At 36.6% G+C, this 18,673-nt stretch overlaps 1 protein-coding gene across 3 annotated transcripts in view; it reads left to right on the forward strand.

The window, feature by feature from the left end:
• The window catches only part of TBC1D5 (TBC1 domain family member 5), a 495,717-nt gene that overhangs the window by 246,508 nt on the left and 230,536 nt on the right, over positions 1–18,673 (forward strand). The window lies entirely within an intron of this gene.

The following is an 18,673-nucleotide window of genomic DNA, read 5'->3' on the forward strand; positions in this document are numbered from 1 at the left end:
TAATATAAGGTAGAACTTTTGGAAAATGTAAATGCAAAGCCATGGCATTACTATTATTCTTTTGTGCTTACTTCATGTAAATTGTCAACTTTGCAGTCTTAGTCCTCATTTAACCCTCCAATAGGTGTACTCTTTTATGGCATATGCTGAGGTTTTATTAACTTTTGAACTGATCACCTAAATCTTTATTTTTCCATTATTTGTTTCTATTATTGTGGTCTTAGGTTTTCAGTTACAAGAAAGCATAATCTCTCTTTTTTTGTTGTTCTGTTTTTTTGTTAATAATATCTAAACATAGTGAGTTGATTCAAAACCTGACTCCAAATATTTTGGAGACTTTAGACAAGTTTTAGCCTCACTTTCCTTATTTTTAGAGTGGGAGTAATAAAACACACTTATGAGGAGTTAAGGGTATAATGTCACTAATGTCACATGCTAAATGCTGAATAAATATTAGCTGATATCTTCCCATTGATGTCATCGTCATCACTGTTGTTATCATCAGTATCATGTGGTAATGTAGCAATTTTTCTATAGTGCTCTAATATAGAGACACCAAAAGGAAGATGTTAAAATACCATGTCTTACAGGAAAACTTTTGTCTATTAACAGAGAGAGCTAAGAACAAGCTTAATCTGAGGCTTGAAACTCTCAATCTCTGATACAGTATTCTAGATTGTCTTTTTATAACTAAATTGTGCACATAGCAAAGATAAAAGGAAGATCTTTTGCAGTTAGTGTAAGTTCAGAGACAGATTTTTGGAATTTTGACAAGAAAATTTAAAAATTTTAAATTGATGGACCCTAACTGTGGTTTTGTGTTCCTGACCTTCCTAGCTTTGTTTTTCACAGGCTGTGAGGTTTACTTTGGATTTGTGTCATTTGTGGTTTTTGTTTTATTGATTTAAGATAGGGTACAGGTGCATTTAACTCCTAAGGGACTAGTATGATTGGAGTGTGGTGACTGGTTAATAGGATATCTTTTGTTGTTGTTGTTAAAATTTGCTAGTATATCTCCTAATTTACAGATGACTTATTAAAAAAATTAATAAGAATTTAGGAGATATTGGTTTATGCATTATTTCTTATAATATTTTGAGACAAATTTTAATGTTTTCTGTCAGATGGTACGACTGTCTCTATTTCTTGTATAACCATTAAAACTGAGAGACCATTGCTGGATGTGAAAGAAAAGTAGTTTGCCGATTAGCAGTTTGCAGTAGATGTTAAACTAAGTGACCACAGCACAAAGGCCACATGGTAGGAGGAATATTCTCGCACCACCACCCCACCCCCTCTTCCCAAGGGCAGCTGACCTTCTCCTCTGCAAAGAGGCGAGCCCCTTGCAAGCATATATGACTACAGACTATTACATTAATCTGTTTAGCTGTAGTACCAGCTGCTTGCATGTTTTTAATTATCTTATTAGGTGGTATAACAGTGACCTAGGAAATAAACTGAAGGTGAACATTTTTCTTTTTTTTACCCTGTGTTTCTAAATATCTTTCTTGGTCAAACTATAACTTCCTACAAAAGTTCCTGGGAATTCTTATGGTTTTGAGTCAATGTAATTGACTTTTTAAAGTATAATGTCATAATTCCCAATATAGAAAATACCTTTATTTTTGTCTCATTAGATTGTGTTATATAGCCATGGATTCGTGTTAAAATCCATTGGTTTAATAGTCAATTTAGTTAGAGAAAACTCAGACCAGTTATTGGTATTCTCTGGGAAACTAAAAATAATGCTTAATGTTCAGACATTGTCTTAGCATTCTGTAAATGGCATGGGATAGAATATAATTTATTGTAGATTATTTTAAAATAATTTTTATATTTAACTTTGATATTCTGTATTCTGCATATACACTATTAAATCATTTAGCCTACCCTAATTATTTTAAAATTTTAACTTCACATGGTATGATTTCTGGGTATATTTTCCCAAGCTGTGCTGTTAGGAAAAATATACTATCTTTTGAGTTTTAACAATTGGGAAATTTTCAAATAATACTTTGTAAATGAAATGTTGACTCCACGAGACACAGTAACAACCAATGGTTATTCAGTTCCAAGTCATAGCCAAATAAACAAAGACTTTAATAATTTATTTAGAAACCCTGGGCTTGAATTAAAAAAACTATGGTGTTTAGATGCGAAAGGATTATGTTTGTGTGTCTTTTGAATTAGTAAATCTTTTTTAATATGGTATATTCTATAGCCCACAGAGTCAAATCTGTTTAAGTTGGTAAAAGTTTTTAAAAATTTAGTTGGGTCAGTTTGTGTAATCTAAAAGTTAAGTTCTTTTCCTGAATAAGAAAAAATATATTATGTAATTTGAACTTACTTTATTTGTTGAGTAAATTTTAAAAATTAAGCTTCAATGTATATCACAAAGATTTTTATGTAATTATCTTTACATGTAAGAAGTAATTTGGGAGAAAGTAGGAAAGATCCTTTCATCATTTATATTTATTTTTGGTATAATACCTTTTTCCCCCATTTGTATGTAAGAATGTCATAAGTCTCTTGAAATAAAAATGAAGCAATAATTCAAAATATTAGAATAGAGATAATACAGCAAAAGTATACTTTGGATTTTAAATTTAAATCTGTGTTCTGGTTACATTTTTTGTATTATGATATAAATTTGTTAGTCTGTTATTTTTAAGACTATGAAGTCATAGAATCATTTGACTTGCTTAAAGTTATAGTGTCACTTTGTTCAAGCTGCTATAACAAAATACCAGAGACTGAATAGTATATAAACAACAGACATTTATTTCTCTTAGTTCTGAGGGCTGGGAAGTTGAAAGATTAAGGTGCTGGCAGATTGGTGTGTTGAGAGCCCAGATACTGGTTCCTACATAGTCTTTTCACTGTGTTCTCACATAGTGGAAGAGGTGAGAGCACTTTTTTGTAAGAGCTCTAACCTCAGAGCCCTCAGGACTTAATCCTCTCCTAAAGGCCCTTCTACCCTCCAGACACCATCACATTGGGTGTTAAGATTTAATATATGAATTCGTGTGGGAGAGCACAGTCTGTAACATATATTAACACAGAGAGACCAACTTGAATTCCCCATCCCACTTTGCCACTGCTTGGCATCGTAAGTTCCTAAGGTCTTGCCATTTAAATTATTTTTCCAGAGCAGCATAACTTAGTAGATGAGAAAGGAGGGCCTAGAATTTGTATTTCTTTTCTGATTCTTAGAGCATTGCTTTTCTCACTTTAATGCGCTGCCTTTATTTGGTTGAGAATCTGTATAATATATGACATATATTCATAAGTTCTTAAGAATAAATAGATGATTTTGGGAAATAATTTGGAACACAGAGATAGAAACCACCACTACTGATTCTACCAGTTACTGTCTGACCTTAGGCAAGGTAATTACCTTCTCTGATTCCTAGTAACCTCACTTATAAAATTGTAATGTTAACAGTTCCTATATAGTAGGGATTTTCAACTTCTTTTATCTCATGGCACAGTAAACTACAAAATTCTGCGACACATGAAAAATATTTTTTGCTGAGCTAACAAAAATTAAAAAGATATAATTTTGATTTATTCACAGTGGACATCTATTGTGTTGGCTGTTGTCAATTTTTATTTGACAGTCTTAGGGAAAAGAGGTCAGTGCCCCTGACCAAAATAGTCAGGTATTACTTGAAAAAATTCTTATAGCACACTGGTTGAAAATCGCTGTCATGGAGTTAAAGGGGGCATACCTAAAAATGGGCAGGGTACCTTGGCCCACTCACCTAACACATAGGAGGTAGCAAATACTAGTTTCTCACCTTCTCTTTTTTCTCTCTCTTTTCTAAAATTTTATTTCAATTTTTTTTTTTTTTTTTTTTTTTTTTTTACAGAGACAGAGAGAGAGGGATAGATAGGGCCAGACAGACAGGAACGGAGAGAGATGAGAAGCATCAATCATTAGTTTTTTGTTGCAACACCTTAGTTGTTCATTGATTGCTTTCTCATATGTGCCTTGACCATGGTCCTTCAGCAGACTGAGTGACCCCTTGCTCAAGCCGGCGACCTTGGGTCCAACCTGGTGAGCTTTGATCAAACCAGATGAGCCCATGCTCAAGCTGGCCACCTTGGGATCTCGAACCTGGGTCCTCCACATCCCAGTCCAACAATCTATCTACTGTGCCACCGCCTGGTCAGGCATAAAATTTTATTTCAATTTTAATGAACTGTTTCACCTAAAAGAATTCTCTTTTGTCTCAGTATTTTTTTTTCATAAAAGTATTTTTAAATTTTTATTTAGTTCTGAGGTGACAGTAAATGATATTTTAGGATAAAATCTACAGTTACCTATGAAAGATCGGATCTAAAGATATCTATAGTTATGTATAGATTATATAGGAGGAATTTTTATAAAACCCATACTGATACTTAGCCTCACAGTTTCGTTATTAAGTATTTTTAATTTCTATTTTCATTTTTGCTCAAGTAGTACCACAGCCTTTATAGTTAAATTATAATTTCAAAAAACCACAAAATGTAACTTTTACATTTCAAGAAAATAAAATCAGAATATTACCTTTTATTCTTATCTCCATTATGGAGCCACATTTGAGAAAAAACATTATTCAAAAATCACATTTGAATAATGAATATATCTTCTTAAAGTAACTTTATTATTTTTTATGATAGTGGAAATAGTCAATATCTATGCTTCTCTATACTCTTCAATCTGTCTGAACTAATTATTGATCACTTAAGGCTCTGGAAATATGTCACCTTCTATTTAAATAATTAACTGGTTTGTTTTTGCATATAGTCATGTGCTGCATAATGACATTTTAGTTAAAGACAAACTACATATAGAACAGTGATCCCATGAGATGGTAACAGAGCTGAAAAATGTCTGTCGCCTTATGACACTTCAGCCATCATCGTGCAACACATTACTTACGTGTTTGTGGTGATCCAGATTAAGACTGACCTACTGAGCTCCTGTCTTATAAAAGTATGGCACATAGAGTTATGTACAGGACATTATAATAGATAATGATCATAAGGGTCTATACTGTACTTTTTGTCATTGTTTAGAATGTTTCCTTATTTTTAAAAGTTTGCTGTATTAACAATATGTGTGTTACACCAGCAGTAACCTCATACATCTCGTTTCTTGCATCATTTTCTTTTGTGCTTGATTTAATCTCACTTTGTGTATTCACTGCAACCCCCAAGTATACAAAATTCACTGCTAATGTTGCCTGTAAGAGGCCACGTTGACTGATTGACGTGGAAATAGAATTAAATGTGAGTGAGGACTATGAAGGTGGAAAATCAGTGATGGTTATTGCTCGCCAGTCAGGCAAGTCTCAATCCATCACAGCTGTGATCTTGAGGGACAAGAACAGAGTGCTGGAAGCTGTTAAGGATCTGCATCATTGAAGGCAGTGGGACTAACAGAAATTCCAGAAGGGCCCATATCAGACAATGGAGGAACTTCTAACAACTTGGATGGAAGACGAGACACAGAAGAGTATCTCTCGGGACCATGAATGTCATGGCCAAAGAACATGTTTTATTTCAGTGTTGAAAGAAAAGGTTGACCCTGACTAGGATGTTGAATTTACTGCTATTTCTGGCTGTTATTTATTACGTAAAGTGAACTGAGTGGTAGATCTGCAAGTGGTGATGTGAAGGCAGCTGAAGAATTCTTGGAAACTCTAGAAAAGCTGATTGTGGAGGAAAATTACTTGCCAGAGTAGACATTCAATCTGGATGAAACGTCCCCATTCTGGAAATGGATGCCTGAAAGGACTTTCCAGAAGAGGCCAAGTTAGTGCCAAATTTTGAGGCTTTTATGGACAGGATAACAGTCTTGCTTGGGGACAGTGTTGCAGGCTACAGATTGAAACCCGCTGTGATCTGGTGCAGTGAGAACTCGAGGGCTTTCAGTCATCTCAGTGAGCAACATTGCCAGTGTGCCACAGGAGCAATAGCAAGACATCATGACCCAGCTCCTCTTCCAAGATGCCATCCTGATTGCTATGCCAGTAAAATGGAGAAGTACTATTTGGGAAATAACATACCTCTCAAGATATTGCTGACTGTTGATAATGCTTCTGGACATCCTCTTTTTATTGGTGATCCTCACCCTAATAGCAAAGTGGTATTTCTCCCTCCAAACACTGCCTCTTTGATCCAACCAATGGAGCAAGGAGTTATAGCAGCTTGTGAGGCCCAGTACCTAAGAGGAGAACCTTTGCCCAGGCTATTACTGCAACTGGGGAAGGCCCTGAGGAGACCCTCCTGCAATACCGAAGGCTGTGGAAGGGCTACAACATCTATGACTGCAACAAGAATGTCATGTGGGCTTGGAGTGGTGTTACCAGGGAGTGGATGAATGGCATCTGGAAGAAGATACTCAAGAAATTCGTCCATGACTTCAGAGGACTTGCCAAGGATGACTAGGTTGCATAGATCAACAGGTTGTGGTTGAGATGGCCAACAGCTTTAACCTGGGTGTGGATGAGGATGACCTTGGGGAGCTCCTAGAGATGGTTCCTGAGGAACTGACTAGTAAGATATTGGAACCGGAACAAGAACTCATAGCTGAAGAAGAGGTAAGAGAAAAGGAAACTGCAAGAGAAGAAAAAGAAGAACCCCACAAAAATTCACAGTGAAGGGTTTAACAGAGCTTTTTCAGACCTCAGTAGGCTTCTTAAAAAGTCTGAAAATATGAATCCGAACACCAAAAGTTTTCATAGAGAGGAATGTTTATGGTGGAGTATCTGCTTACAGGCATATCTGTGATGGAAAAAAGAGACAAACCAAGTATGCCACTATGGACATAATTCTGAAAAAATTATACCTCCTCAAGAAGCGCTTCAGGCAGGTCCTTCAGGAGGTCTTCCAGAAGAAGGCATTGCTGTCAGAGGAGATGACAGCTCCATGTATGTGGTTGTCTTTGAAGACCTTGCAGTGGGATAAGCAATGGAGGTGGAAGACAGTGATATTGATCCTGACCCACTGTAGGCCTAGACTAGTATGCGTGATTGCCTTAGTTTTTAATAAAAAGGTTAAAAAAATTATTTTCAATAGAAAAAGAAATAAAATAGATTTTTGTACAAAAGTGCAATCTGTGTTTTTAGCTGTTTTATTACAAAAGAGTCAAGAAGTTTAAAAAAAAAGTTAAAAGTTTATAAAGTAAAAATGTTTATTATAGTAAGCTAAGGTTATTGTTGAATAAAGAAATACATATATTTATAAATGTAGTTTATCCTAAATATATGATGTTTATAAAGTCTACAGTGGTGTGCAGTGATGGCTTTCATAGTCACTCACTGCTCACTCACTGACTCAGCCATTGTGAGTGTGAGCCCCATTCATGGTAAGTGCTCACATAGGTGTACCATTTTTTATCTTTTATACTGTATTTTTATGGTGCCCTTTCTATGTTTAGATATGTTTAGATACAGAAGTACTTACCATTGTGTTAGAGTTGCCCACAGTATTCAGTACAGTAAGATGCTACAGGCTTGTAGTCTAGGAGCTGCCCCATACAGCCTCAGTGTGCATAGGCTACCATCTAGGTTTGTGTAGGTGCACTCTGTGTTGTGTGCACAATGAGAACATTGCCTAAGGGTGCATTTCTCAGAACACATCCCCATCATTAAGCTATGCGTGACTGTACAGCCTTGAATTAACTTAACCCAAACTGACTTGAGTATACATGTTACAGTTTGAGTTCCTTTCCTTCAGAAACCCCTTCAAGCCCCTTTTATTACCTGTAGCCAAGCTTTAGGGGAAATTCTTTTTACATGTTTGTTTATTTACATTGTCAGCTGCAAGCTCCAGTCATCTAAAGACTGTAAATGTTTATCTTTGCAAAGACAGGCACACATTTGAAATCTGAGGATAAGCTGCTCTGAGTCAGTCAGCACGGGGAGTCCCTCTCCTGGACACACTTCTGTTTCCCCCTGGTCTTCCCAGTTGAAATGTGCCCACTGTCAGCCCTGTGAATTTTTGGAAGTGAATTTGTAAGATATATTAGCATGCTGTGCTTTTTAGGTATGGTAGTGAAATAGACAAAATCAGTTGAATATTTGGTCAGTGATGTTGAAATGTGTTGCTGGATCTATGATTTGAGAAAATAATGCGTAGGATTTGGGCTGAAACTTGGAAAGTTATAAATCTTTTTAAACATTTTACTAATCGCTTGCTATTTATATATTGGTTTGCTTTACGTTGTTAGCTCTATATAATGCTTATTTTCCAATTTTGGATTTGTAATTTTCAAGGTATAGTCTAAGGATGAAATTTTCATAGACTATTTTAATAGAAATTAGTATTTAGTATTTGTCTATTTTGTATATCAGATTATCTTCTCTTTTGGGGGATAGCAGTGGTTAGCAATCTAGTTTTTCATTTTATTTTTAATCCAGAGTTCTTATGAATGCTTTTCTGACAGGTTTATATCTTTTTTGTTTCTGGTCCCAGAGAGCTAATTTACCTCAATCATTCTGTAAATCTTTACACTTATTATAGGCAAGCCAGTGTGCTAAACCACCAAGACTGAGACCCAGAGTGAAGTAAAACATAGACCCTCCGTCTGGTCCTCATGGCCTAGGAGGTGAAACAAACATGGAAGCAACTAACAGATGATGACTGGTATTACAATGGGGCTTTTTCCTAAGAGCTAGGAGAATGCCAGATTGGGGCAGTTAGAATTGAGGGGCGAATAATATAAACAAAGACCATCTTCATTTGCTACTTTTTAGCAATGCAGTTTTCTTTTTACACTATTAGAAAATACTGTGAGTAGATTTGATTGGCATTACATTTTTTTATACAAAATTATGCCTTTGTCTATAAAAACAGCTAAAGTGACCCATAGAACATGAGCATTTACATATATCTGCCCCATTGTGGTGACATTGTTACTTTGCATGAACTGCTATTTTTACAGTATTAAAATTTTAGGTTCCAGTATGTCATAGATGTTTGGTATATGGGAGTCAAAGGTCAAAACATTTAACTGAATGTTGATAATGTATCTTTAAAACTCACAAAATTATATGAGACATTTGAAATGATACAATTGAGAATGAATATTATATGCCTAGAAATATGGGGAAGATTGATAAAGCAGCGATGGAATAAAAAGTAGCCTGCTAATGAGGGAGTATTTGAAATTTAAAAGACATCCTGGTATCATCTGAACATATGGACATAGTTTCATTCCATGATTATGGATGCAGTGTTCTGAGATAGATATAGAAGTAGTTTAGTCTGGTTGACATATTCTCAAGGAGTTTCAAAGATTGTATTTCAAGCTACTTGCTCAGATTAGGAAAGTAATTCTGATGACATGCCCATGTCTCCCAACCCATTTGTAGCAAAACAGGATAGTTGAATACCGTCTCTTAACTCTCATATAGGTTTTTAATGTTCCTCTAGATCTTAAAGTTCTCTTGAGCAGGAGAGCTCTACTATCATTGAACCAAGCACAGACCTCTCGTTATTTGGATTTTGTTCAGTCCATAGTAGTAAAGTTATAATCTCCAAAGTAACTACTATTGTTTGCTTGCCACGGCCCACCTTACCACTAGGCCACACCCATAGTCCACCTGTTTCCTTTGTATTTGGACTACATAGGATGAACAGGGACTGTTATTCCACATGAGAGTTTGGGAGAGGGTCAAGGGGGTGGAGTGAAATAAATAAATAAAGCCAGAGTGGTCTGCTTGGCATTTTCAGCATTGTTCCTGTCTCGTTTCTCCTACTGCCACCTGAGTTGTTGATGGACCCTAGAGAAGGAACCCCTGCCTCTATAGCTCTAGATGCCATTCTTAATCATAATGTCTTTAAAGATGCTAGGGAAAAATGAGAATTTTCTTATGGTGCTAATTTTAAGTTTTATAGTAGCATCCCATGTTTCTATAAACTACCATCTTTATGGAAACAGCTCTAGTTCATAAAGATGCCTGTGGTCATATAATTAAATTTTTTGTGGCATGCATTTGGAATCTGAATTACGGAGTGTATGTATGGATAACAGAATAGCAAATAACAAAATAACAAAAGTCCTTTTATGAAGTCAGGACTAGATTTGGGTTCTTTTGAAGTAGATGAACTTTCAAATATTATAAAATTTTATCATTTCACACAGAATACTTCTGCTTAACAAAGGAATTTTTATGATACAATTTAATTTGGATGAAGAGGTCATGAGGAAATGTTTCATCTTCCCCCATGATGAGGAGCAACTGTTAAAAAAAATCAGTAATAAAAACCCCACTATTGTTGTGGCCTTTGCAGGAAACAGTATAGACACAAAGTAGGTCTCCACACCCCTGATTTCTTTATTTCAGTGGAGCCCTCTGTACTCTACTCCCAAAAGCAGTATTGAGAAAAGGATATTGGCCCTGGCCAGTGGCTCAATGGATAGACCGTCAGCCCAGCATATGGGCGTCCCAGGTTCAATTCCTAGTCTGGCCACACAGGAGAAGCAACTATCTGCTTCTCCCCACCTCCCTTTCTCCCTCTTCACCTCTCACAGCCAGTGGCTCTGTGGCTCAAGTGTGGCCCCGGGTGCTGAGGATAGCTCGGTTAAGTCCAAGCATCAGCCTCAGGTGCTAAAAATTGCTCAGTTGATTCTAGTGTCAGCCCCAGATGGGGGTTGCCGGGTCGATCCCCTCCTCTCACCTTAAAAAAAAAAAAGAATGAATAAATGAAAGAAAAGAGATATTATATTCTCTCCTTTTTTTTTTGGATATACAGCAACATATCATTTATTTAGAGGTCAAATTTTCAATAGCTTCAACCAACTAGAATATAATCAGACATTTAGAAATAGATGGAAAATATTAGAATGGCCAAAATTTGTCAAAGTACATGTAGTCACAGGAGGGCCCTTTCAGTCCTTATTCTGTTTCCACTTAGTCTTACTTCTTTTTTTCTTTTTTAATTAAAAAGACTGATAGTTTGTGCCATTTAAGTGAAGCTAGAGTGTATAACAGTTTAAAGTCTAGCTTGTTGTCTTTATTTTTAAGGAGACAAATTGAACTGAGCAAATGGTAGGACTCTGGTATAGATGTTGAATTTCTAAAAGCTAATTATGTAATCCTTATACGAATTGAGAGCTGATAGCCTGACAAGTATGGCCATGAGAAAATGCCACTGAAAACAGAATGGAAAACTCCAACAGCAAGGCAGTGTGGAGTTATTTAAAGTAGGGGCACAGAGCCATCCATGCATTTTCCAAATGCATACTACGTCGGGGCAAAATTCCTTGAGGTCTTAAAAATGTCTGATACTCACAGCATTTTTGTGTTGAGAAAAATACGGCATACATTGGCCTTTCATCATGCTTGGTAAGTGAGGCATTGATTTTTTTTTTTTTAATTAGTGAATTTTTTTCTTTTTAATGATGAGTGAGATTTTCTGGTAGGCCTTGGTTGGAGATATTGCCTTTCCTTTTGAGGGACCCCTGTGAAATTGTTTTCCCAAGCACGTTAAGCCAAACAAATTATAAACTACATATTGACCGTATACTAAAGTTTATTTTATCACATGGGTTATTTATCTTTATTTAAAATAAACCATTTTCTGAATCTTTGAACCAGTCTTTTGTTGAGTATAGTTATATTAGGCTTGTGATCCAGTATTGATCATTTTTGATAACTTATAGATGCTTTGCTGTCATCACTAAAGGTTTGCTTTCCTAACTTCTATGTGCGTGAATGGGAGAAGAAGGGGGTGCGACTAAGCAAGGGGCAGAGAGTGGTGGTAGAGACAGAAACACAGGCGGGGAGAGGCGGGGAGATACAGACAAAAAAGATGAAAATAGCCTATTACATCTATATCTGGTCTTACTAGTGGCACCATTCATTTAATTAATTATACATTATGTTACATCTGAAATGAATTGCCTTGATTCTTTTAACCACTTATATTATTTAACTTTTAACATGTCTTCTTTCCACAGAAGCATTACATGTATGTATCATATATATGTTTATTGTTATATCCCTTGAACCTTTATAGTTGTTATTCTGTCATGCTTAAAATACTTGCAGTTTTGCTGGCCAAAATGAGAACTACCAACCAGATGAGGCTATACAAATTTATGTTTAAATCAATTAAAATAAAATGTAGTTCTTTAGGTGCACTTGTTATATTGGACAGTCAGATAAAGAACATTTCTGTCATGTCAGAAAGTTCTGTTGGGTAGTTCTAATCTAGAGGTTAAAATATAGTCTGTTTTAATCTTTTTAAGGTAAAGTTTTTCAAGCATATATTTATTTCTATAGATGTAATACCGTATAAGACTTATAGTCAACCTAGTCTTGAGAAACGTACTTTAAGAGATAGAATTGACTTTTATTTAGGATACCAAATTTTTCTAAATAAATGCCTGTTTCCAAATTACTGGAAAATAATATGTTCTCAATTCTGCATTTCCCTTACAGTATTGCTTACATTAGAATGTGTAGCAAATTATTTCTCATGCAGAAAGTTAGCTATCGAGCTTTCTTGGCTAGTTCCCACAAATACCAAGATAAGAGCATTGGGCTGGGAGTCAGAAGAAGGTGGGGAAGTCCTGCAGGGGTGTTCTAAAGAGGGTTGTTTTTTCTTATTAATTATAAAAGAAACATCAGTAAACCGTGGAATATAAAAGACATTCATTTCAGGCCTTGGTTGGTTAGCTAAGTTGGTCAGCTCAATTGTTTATAGAGTGTCATCCCAAACACCAAGATTGCAAGTAGGATCTCCAGTCAAGGCACATATGGGAAGCAACCAATGAATGCACAGCTAAGTGGAAAAATGAATGCTTCTCTCTGTCTGTCGGTCTGTCTGTCTCTGTCTCTCTAAAATCAATCAATTTAAAAAAAGACATTCATTTCAGACAACTTTATAGACATTGTCTGGTACAGGATCCTACTCTCACCTCATTTCTAAATGCTGGTCCTTTTATTGTGTTCCTTTATTATGTACTTAATTTTTTATAAGCTCCATTCCTTTTCTAAAAAGTATGTTTGTTGAGTTTGCATACTTCAATATGACCCTGAATTTAGAAGCTCTGAAAAATTACATTTTGAAGAAAATAGTACATATTAAAAATAAAATATATCTGACAGCCTAAAACTGTTGCCTACTCCATTCTTTGTGTCCTTGTGAATAGATAGTTGAAGAGGAGGCTCAGGATTGTTCAATTCAAAGTTAGGTTGAAACCCGAATCAAACCATACTCATAAATTTTATCACACTGAACAATTGCATTTGTTTCAAGGTAATCTTGTCATGTGAGAACATGTTTCACTTAAGACATAGTAAGAAACCCATTTTAAGCTAGTGAGCAATTGTGCGTTCTGCTTTTATATTTATTTATGTATGTATAAGTGACATGCCCTGATGTTTCATTATGGAGAAAAAGCTTTAAATAAAAGTAAGTTTTTAAAAATTCCTGATACAGGGAGCAAAAAAGCCAGTACAGTTTCTAATTGCCTTTTAGAATCTCTGAGTTCCCTCATTACCTGTGATTTAAGCTAAAAATGAGGTAATTATAGATAACATCAGTGTTTATCTGGTTGATCTTGGCACCTGCAGTCCTAATGTTGTAGCTTCCCCATCTCTGGAGCCATGCTTTGCAGTCTGATGCTGACATCCGTAATTTACACTCCTCATGTTTCCATTGATTTTTACATGAGTTGCTCCTTGTTCTATTGAATAGTGTTTTAAAAATCATACCTTTGAAGTGATATAAAGTTGCATACTCTTCTACATGGCCTGTTGGAATTATGGTACAGTCAGTCCTTCATTAATAGAAATCTTCCACAACATTTCTTAGATTATCAACCGGTGAAAAATTTATTGTTCCCTTTTTCATCTGCATTTGATAAAGCAAGTATGATAATTGATACGGCAGTTTTTTAAAATATAGTATGCAGTTTAGGATTATAAAATTGTATAAACCTTTTTGTATCACGTTCACTTGTGCTTCCTTTCCTTCCAGTATTCTGCCCATCGAACTCTGAGCTTATCCTGCTTCAAGATCACCTTCATCCTGCCCTGGCCTTTGGTTTTACTGTTGTTCTAGTCAGATCTCAGAAACGAGATGGTCACGGTTGACTAGCCAACCTTGTGAACTACACTGTCATCTCTGAGAACTCTTCTCGCACACGTCCCGCAGGACCCTCCCCTGACAGCCAGAGCGTGCCCTGCCTCCTTCCTCTCCTGTTCCCCAGAGAGCACCCCTTCTCTGCTTTCACAATCAGTGAAAACCAGTGTAGCTTCTCTAAGTCAAGTATTGAAGAGCCTAAGAACTGGACTGTATGTAGTCTCTGAGCTCTTTTCAGTTATTGTCCTGGTCTGGGTTTCTTAAGGTAGCCCCGTGGAAACATTCTCCCCTGTCCAACTAATGCTTAAAAATGGAATAGAAACCATCATATAAAATATACAGTATAAAAGATTTTCTCTAGTGTATCATCATTTGGGACAACTATTCTGAAATTTTCTAGTCCAGAATTGCCACATAATTAAGTCACTTATGCATTATTTAAGTTACAAAGGTATTTAAACAGTTATATTTAGAAGGTTTTAACTAGTCTCATACTAATTTTATGTTCATAGCTTGGGAAAATACTACCTTAAAATACATAATTAGAAATAGATATATCCTTATGATCATCAGCTGTATTTATTCTCTGCATATTCTAGTTGATTTCCATGTTAACAAAAAGAAAAGGCTATTGCAGGAGACATAACCACCTAAGTAGGTTTTCTTAAAGGGAAAGCATCAATTGCTGCTGGAAAAGTTGATTTCATTTACTTACAATCATTGCAGGGCTCATGGCCCACATTTTAAATTAGTAACAATGTTCTCTGAGGAGCACAGAAGGAGGCTCAGAATCCTTCTCAGCACAGTGCTTCCAAGGCAGCCACTACTATTTCATCAACATTGGCATGAGAAACAAACCCACCTAAAGAGGCTGGTTATGTTTTCAGGGACCCAGTGCCTGCAAGGCAGAGTAATTGCCACTAGATGGCAGAAGTGCTATGTCAAGAGAGTCCTCAAGGCCCTGGTCTCTAATCTGTTCCATTTGAGGCATTGACATATCTAAATGTCTCTGAAAGTCCTTAGCCATTTGCAGCAGCTGTTGACTTAGCTTCCTGGTCCAATTGTTGAAAACTTTCCTCTGTACCCTTGAACTTGATGTTCAAAAACTAAAAATATAAGGAAGAAAGTGTAAGAGCCCATTTCTAATCCTGCCTTGTTGCCAGGAGTAATCTCTGTCTTGTATGCTGGAGTGTCTTGTTGCCTGTAGTGTTGGCTTCCATGTTATTCCAGGAAGTTGCTTCAGCTAATGCTCATTCCTTTTTTCTTGGCAACATTTTAATTTTTCTGAGCCTCACTTTCCTCATTTATAAAGAGGATTAAAAATAGACACCCTAGGAGGGTTGTTTTAGAGGTTAAAAGTGGTACATCTACAATTTTATATATTATGACATAGATGGATTTTTAAGCATTTTAATAGTATTATTACCAGATTTTTGCTATTACGAGTACATTACATATGTGTGTGTGTATAATTTTTTTTTAATGTAAGACAAACTTTAGCAACTACCTTTTCTTTATTTTTTGTCAATTAAACTGAAATTTTCCACCACGGGCTCCTCAATAACTTGCTAGTCTTTTCCTGTGTCTTTGCCCAACTTCAGTAGTCCATCTCCCCTCAACTGCTAAACTTGTCAACATTTTTCCCTTTAGGGTCTGTTGAACCTGTGACAGCTTACTTCTTGGATGTAGCATTTCAGTGCCTGTGGTGCTACTATTTATTACTTTCTATACTATTTTAATTTTTAGTTATAAAACTATTTCTCCCTCCTCTGTATTACCAGAGCACTTTGCCTTAATCATATCATTATTGGTATGCACATACATCTATTCCCTTAACTTGATTTCTTAAAAAAAAAATATCTGAGTGTTAAGCACATCGTAGGCACTGAATATTTATTGTGTCCAGTTTATTAACAAAACACTATTCAATAGAAGAGAAAGGCAATTAGTAAGTTATCTTGTGGCCTTTATGTTGCTCTGTTGTTAGAGCTCTTCATCAGTTAGAGATGGTATGCCTTAATTGGAACTATAAGCACCTAGGAATAAATTTAAATGATTTGTGAATTTCAGAGATGGTGTTTGCATTTCACGTGCCTCAGTCTCCTTTTCTCTTTACCAACACTGTAATCAAGGCACCGGATCTTATTTAAGCTAACAAATGATTATCCTTCATTACATAAGTAGTGTGTAACTTGACCTTAAAGGGCTGCTTCACTTCACAAGATGGCAAGGAATCTAGCCACCAGCTGTTTCTACTTTCACAATATCTTGGTACCTTTGAATAGAAGCTGATTTTGCAAGAGGCTGGGGCGTCATTGCCTCACACTTCCGTCTCTGATCTGGAATGTATCGGTGTTTTCAGGCCACGAAACTGCATCACAAACTGATTCCTCTTGGGTTTAAAATACATTGGAAATCTGTGCTTTTGTTCACAGACCACAAGCTGTGTAAACAAACAGTTTCTGAGATGTATCCCTGCCATGTTCTATGTACTCATTGATGATCTTTGAGTATTACCAAAACCTGGAGAAAAATAAAACTTGAACAATAAGAGAGATGGATAATATATGTGAATTGTTGGGAAATGGATAATCTATTTAAAATATTATAGTGATACAAGTGAACTAAAGTAATTTTTAAAACCCTAAGATTTCAGTGAATATTTCTTTAGAGGGGCTAAGAGCTACTTAAGCATGAAAACAATGGGAAAGATAGAGAAATTAATGTTAGCTTTATATTATACACAAATTTAAAAGCTTCAGGGTGTAGAAGAATCAAGATGAATGGATTAAAAATACATATATGTGGCAGGCAGATGTGGGATGTCTTTTTCTTTTTTTGCGGTAACAGAGACAGAGAAAGTCAGAGAGAGGGACAGATAGGGACAGACAGACAGGAAGGGAGAGAGATGAGAAACATCAATTCTTTGTTGCGGCTCCTTAGTTGTTCATTGGTTTGCTTTCTCATATGTGCCTTGACCGTGGGGCTACAGTAGACCGAGTGATCCCCTTGCTTGAGCCAGTGACCTTGGGTCCAAGCTGGTGAGCCTTGCTCAAACCAGATGAGCCCATGCTCAAGCTGGCGACCTCGGGGTCTTGAACCTGGGTCCTTCACATCCCAGTCTGATGCTCTATCCACTGTGCCACCGCCTGGTCAGGCAGTGTTTGCATTTCACGTGCCTCAGTCTTTAATGTATGAAAAACTCCTCTCTTGGACCAGTAATAAGGCCTACTATAATAAAAGCATTATTATAATATTACCAGTAATGTTTTTTTTGAATGTTATATGTTGGAGACCCTGAAGGCCTGTTATATATTTCAGTCCTCATAATAATTCTTTGAGGGAGATGCCATTATTATTATTCCATGTTACAGATGATGAAACAGAGGCACAGGGAGGTAAAGTCATTTGCTCATGCTTGCGTAACTAGTTTAGCAGCTAGCAAGCTGTATACTGTTTTTGAATGCATGGCTGTCTTTCTGATCCCAGGAGTGTGGTTCTGATGTCTGTTTTCTTCACACTATCCTATACTGCTTACCATAGGCAAAGGAAAAGAAATTTAAAAAATAAAATAAAATGCCCAAAAGTATGAAAAAAATTTCAGTTTCATTAATGACACGAATGCAAATTGAAGTAACAATGAAATATTATTTCTCTTACAAATAGAGTGCTGAGAATAGGAAGTCTACATGGAGCAGTGGGAGGGATGTGTTTCGGAGTGTGTGCTCCACTTAGCACACTTAGTAGCACAAGGCCCTGCTGGCAGAAGGCGGCGGGGTGACCGGGGATCAGGGCTCAGGGCTGAGGCTGGAGGGCCCCTGCTCCTGGCAGGAGGGAATGCACCATTGTCTGGGGAGTTCTTCTGGAACACTGGGGAAGATGCAGCCTGCCCTGCGGTCTCGGTTCTGGACGTCATGCGTACAACTGGCTACATTCCTGGGTCTACCATAGCGATAGCGTAGCTTGCAAGGCTGGCCTTCCTCAAAACGAGTAGGTGCAGGCAGTGACCGCCGCATGTGTGTGTGGAAGGGTGATTGAGGGTTTTAGAGGCTTGCTTTTGAGAAAGTCTCTGAAGAGACTGCCAGGCTTTTGTAGCATTGGTTTAAATATTTTAAATTACACGTTTCTTGTGGCATGATGATATCTGAGAGAAATTTCATGAAGCTGTACTCGGTTGCCTCAACTGTTGACAAATGATTCTTGATGTTTAGTTTGGTACAAGATGCTGGGAATATAAGTCTACTTCCTTTATTCAAACTCAGTAAATGGTTTGGGACAATTAATTTCCAATTGTTTCCCAGTAGAGCAGATTTGCTTGTATATTAATGAGGCACAGGTGTTAGGCCCCTGGTGTCTGCATGCCTGGGAGGCATATTTCAGTGTTGATCTGCTCAGCCAGAGGTACTGCAAGGTACTCAAGCTTGCCTTTAACAGTTTTTACAGGGAGGCTTTTTAATTTTTTGATTTTTTTTTTCAAATTTGCCTGCACCTGTTAAAATTTCAAAACTGATCATGTAGAAAGAAGTCATAGAGATTTCAATAGTAAATAGCACTAAAAGTTAAAGAAAATAGTCTTGTTATA

Source organism: Saccopteryx leptura, chromosome 10 (genome assembly GCF_036850995.1).
Source record: "Saccopteryx leptura isolate mSacLep1 chromosome 10, mSacLep1_pri_phased_curated, whole genome shotgun sequence".
Classification (NCBI taxonomy): Eukaryota; Metazoa; Chordata; class Mammalia; order Chiroptera; family Emballonuridae; genus Saccopteryx; species Saccopteryx leptura.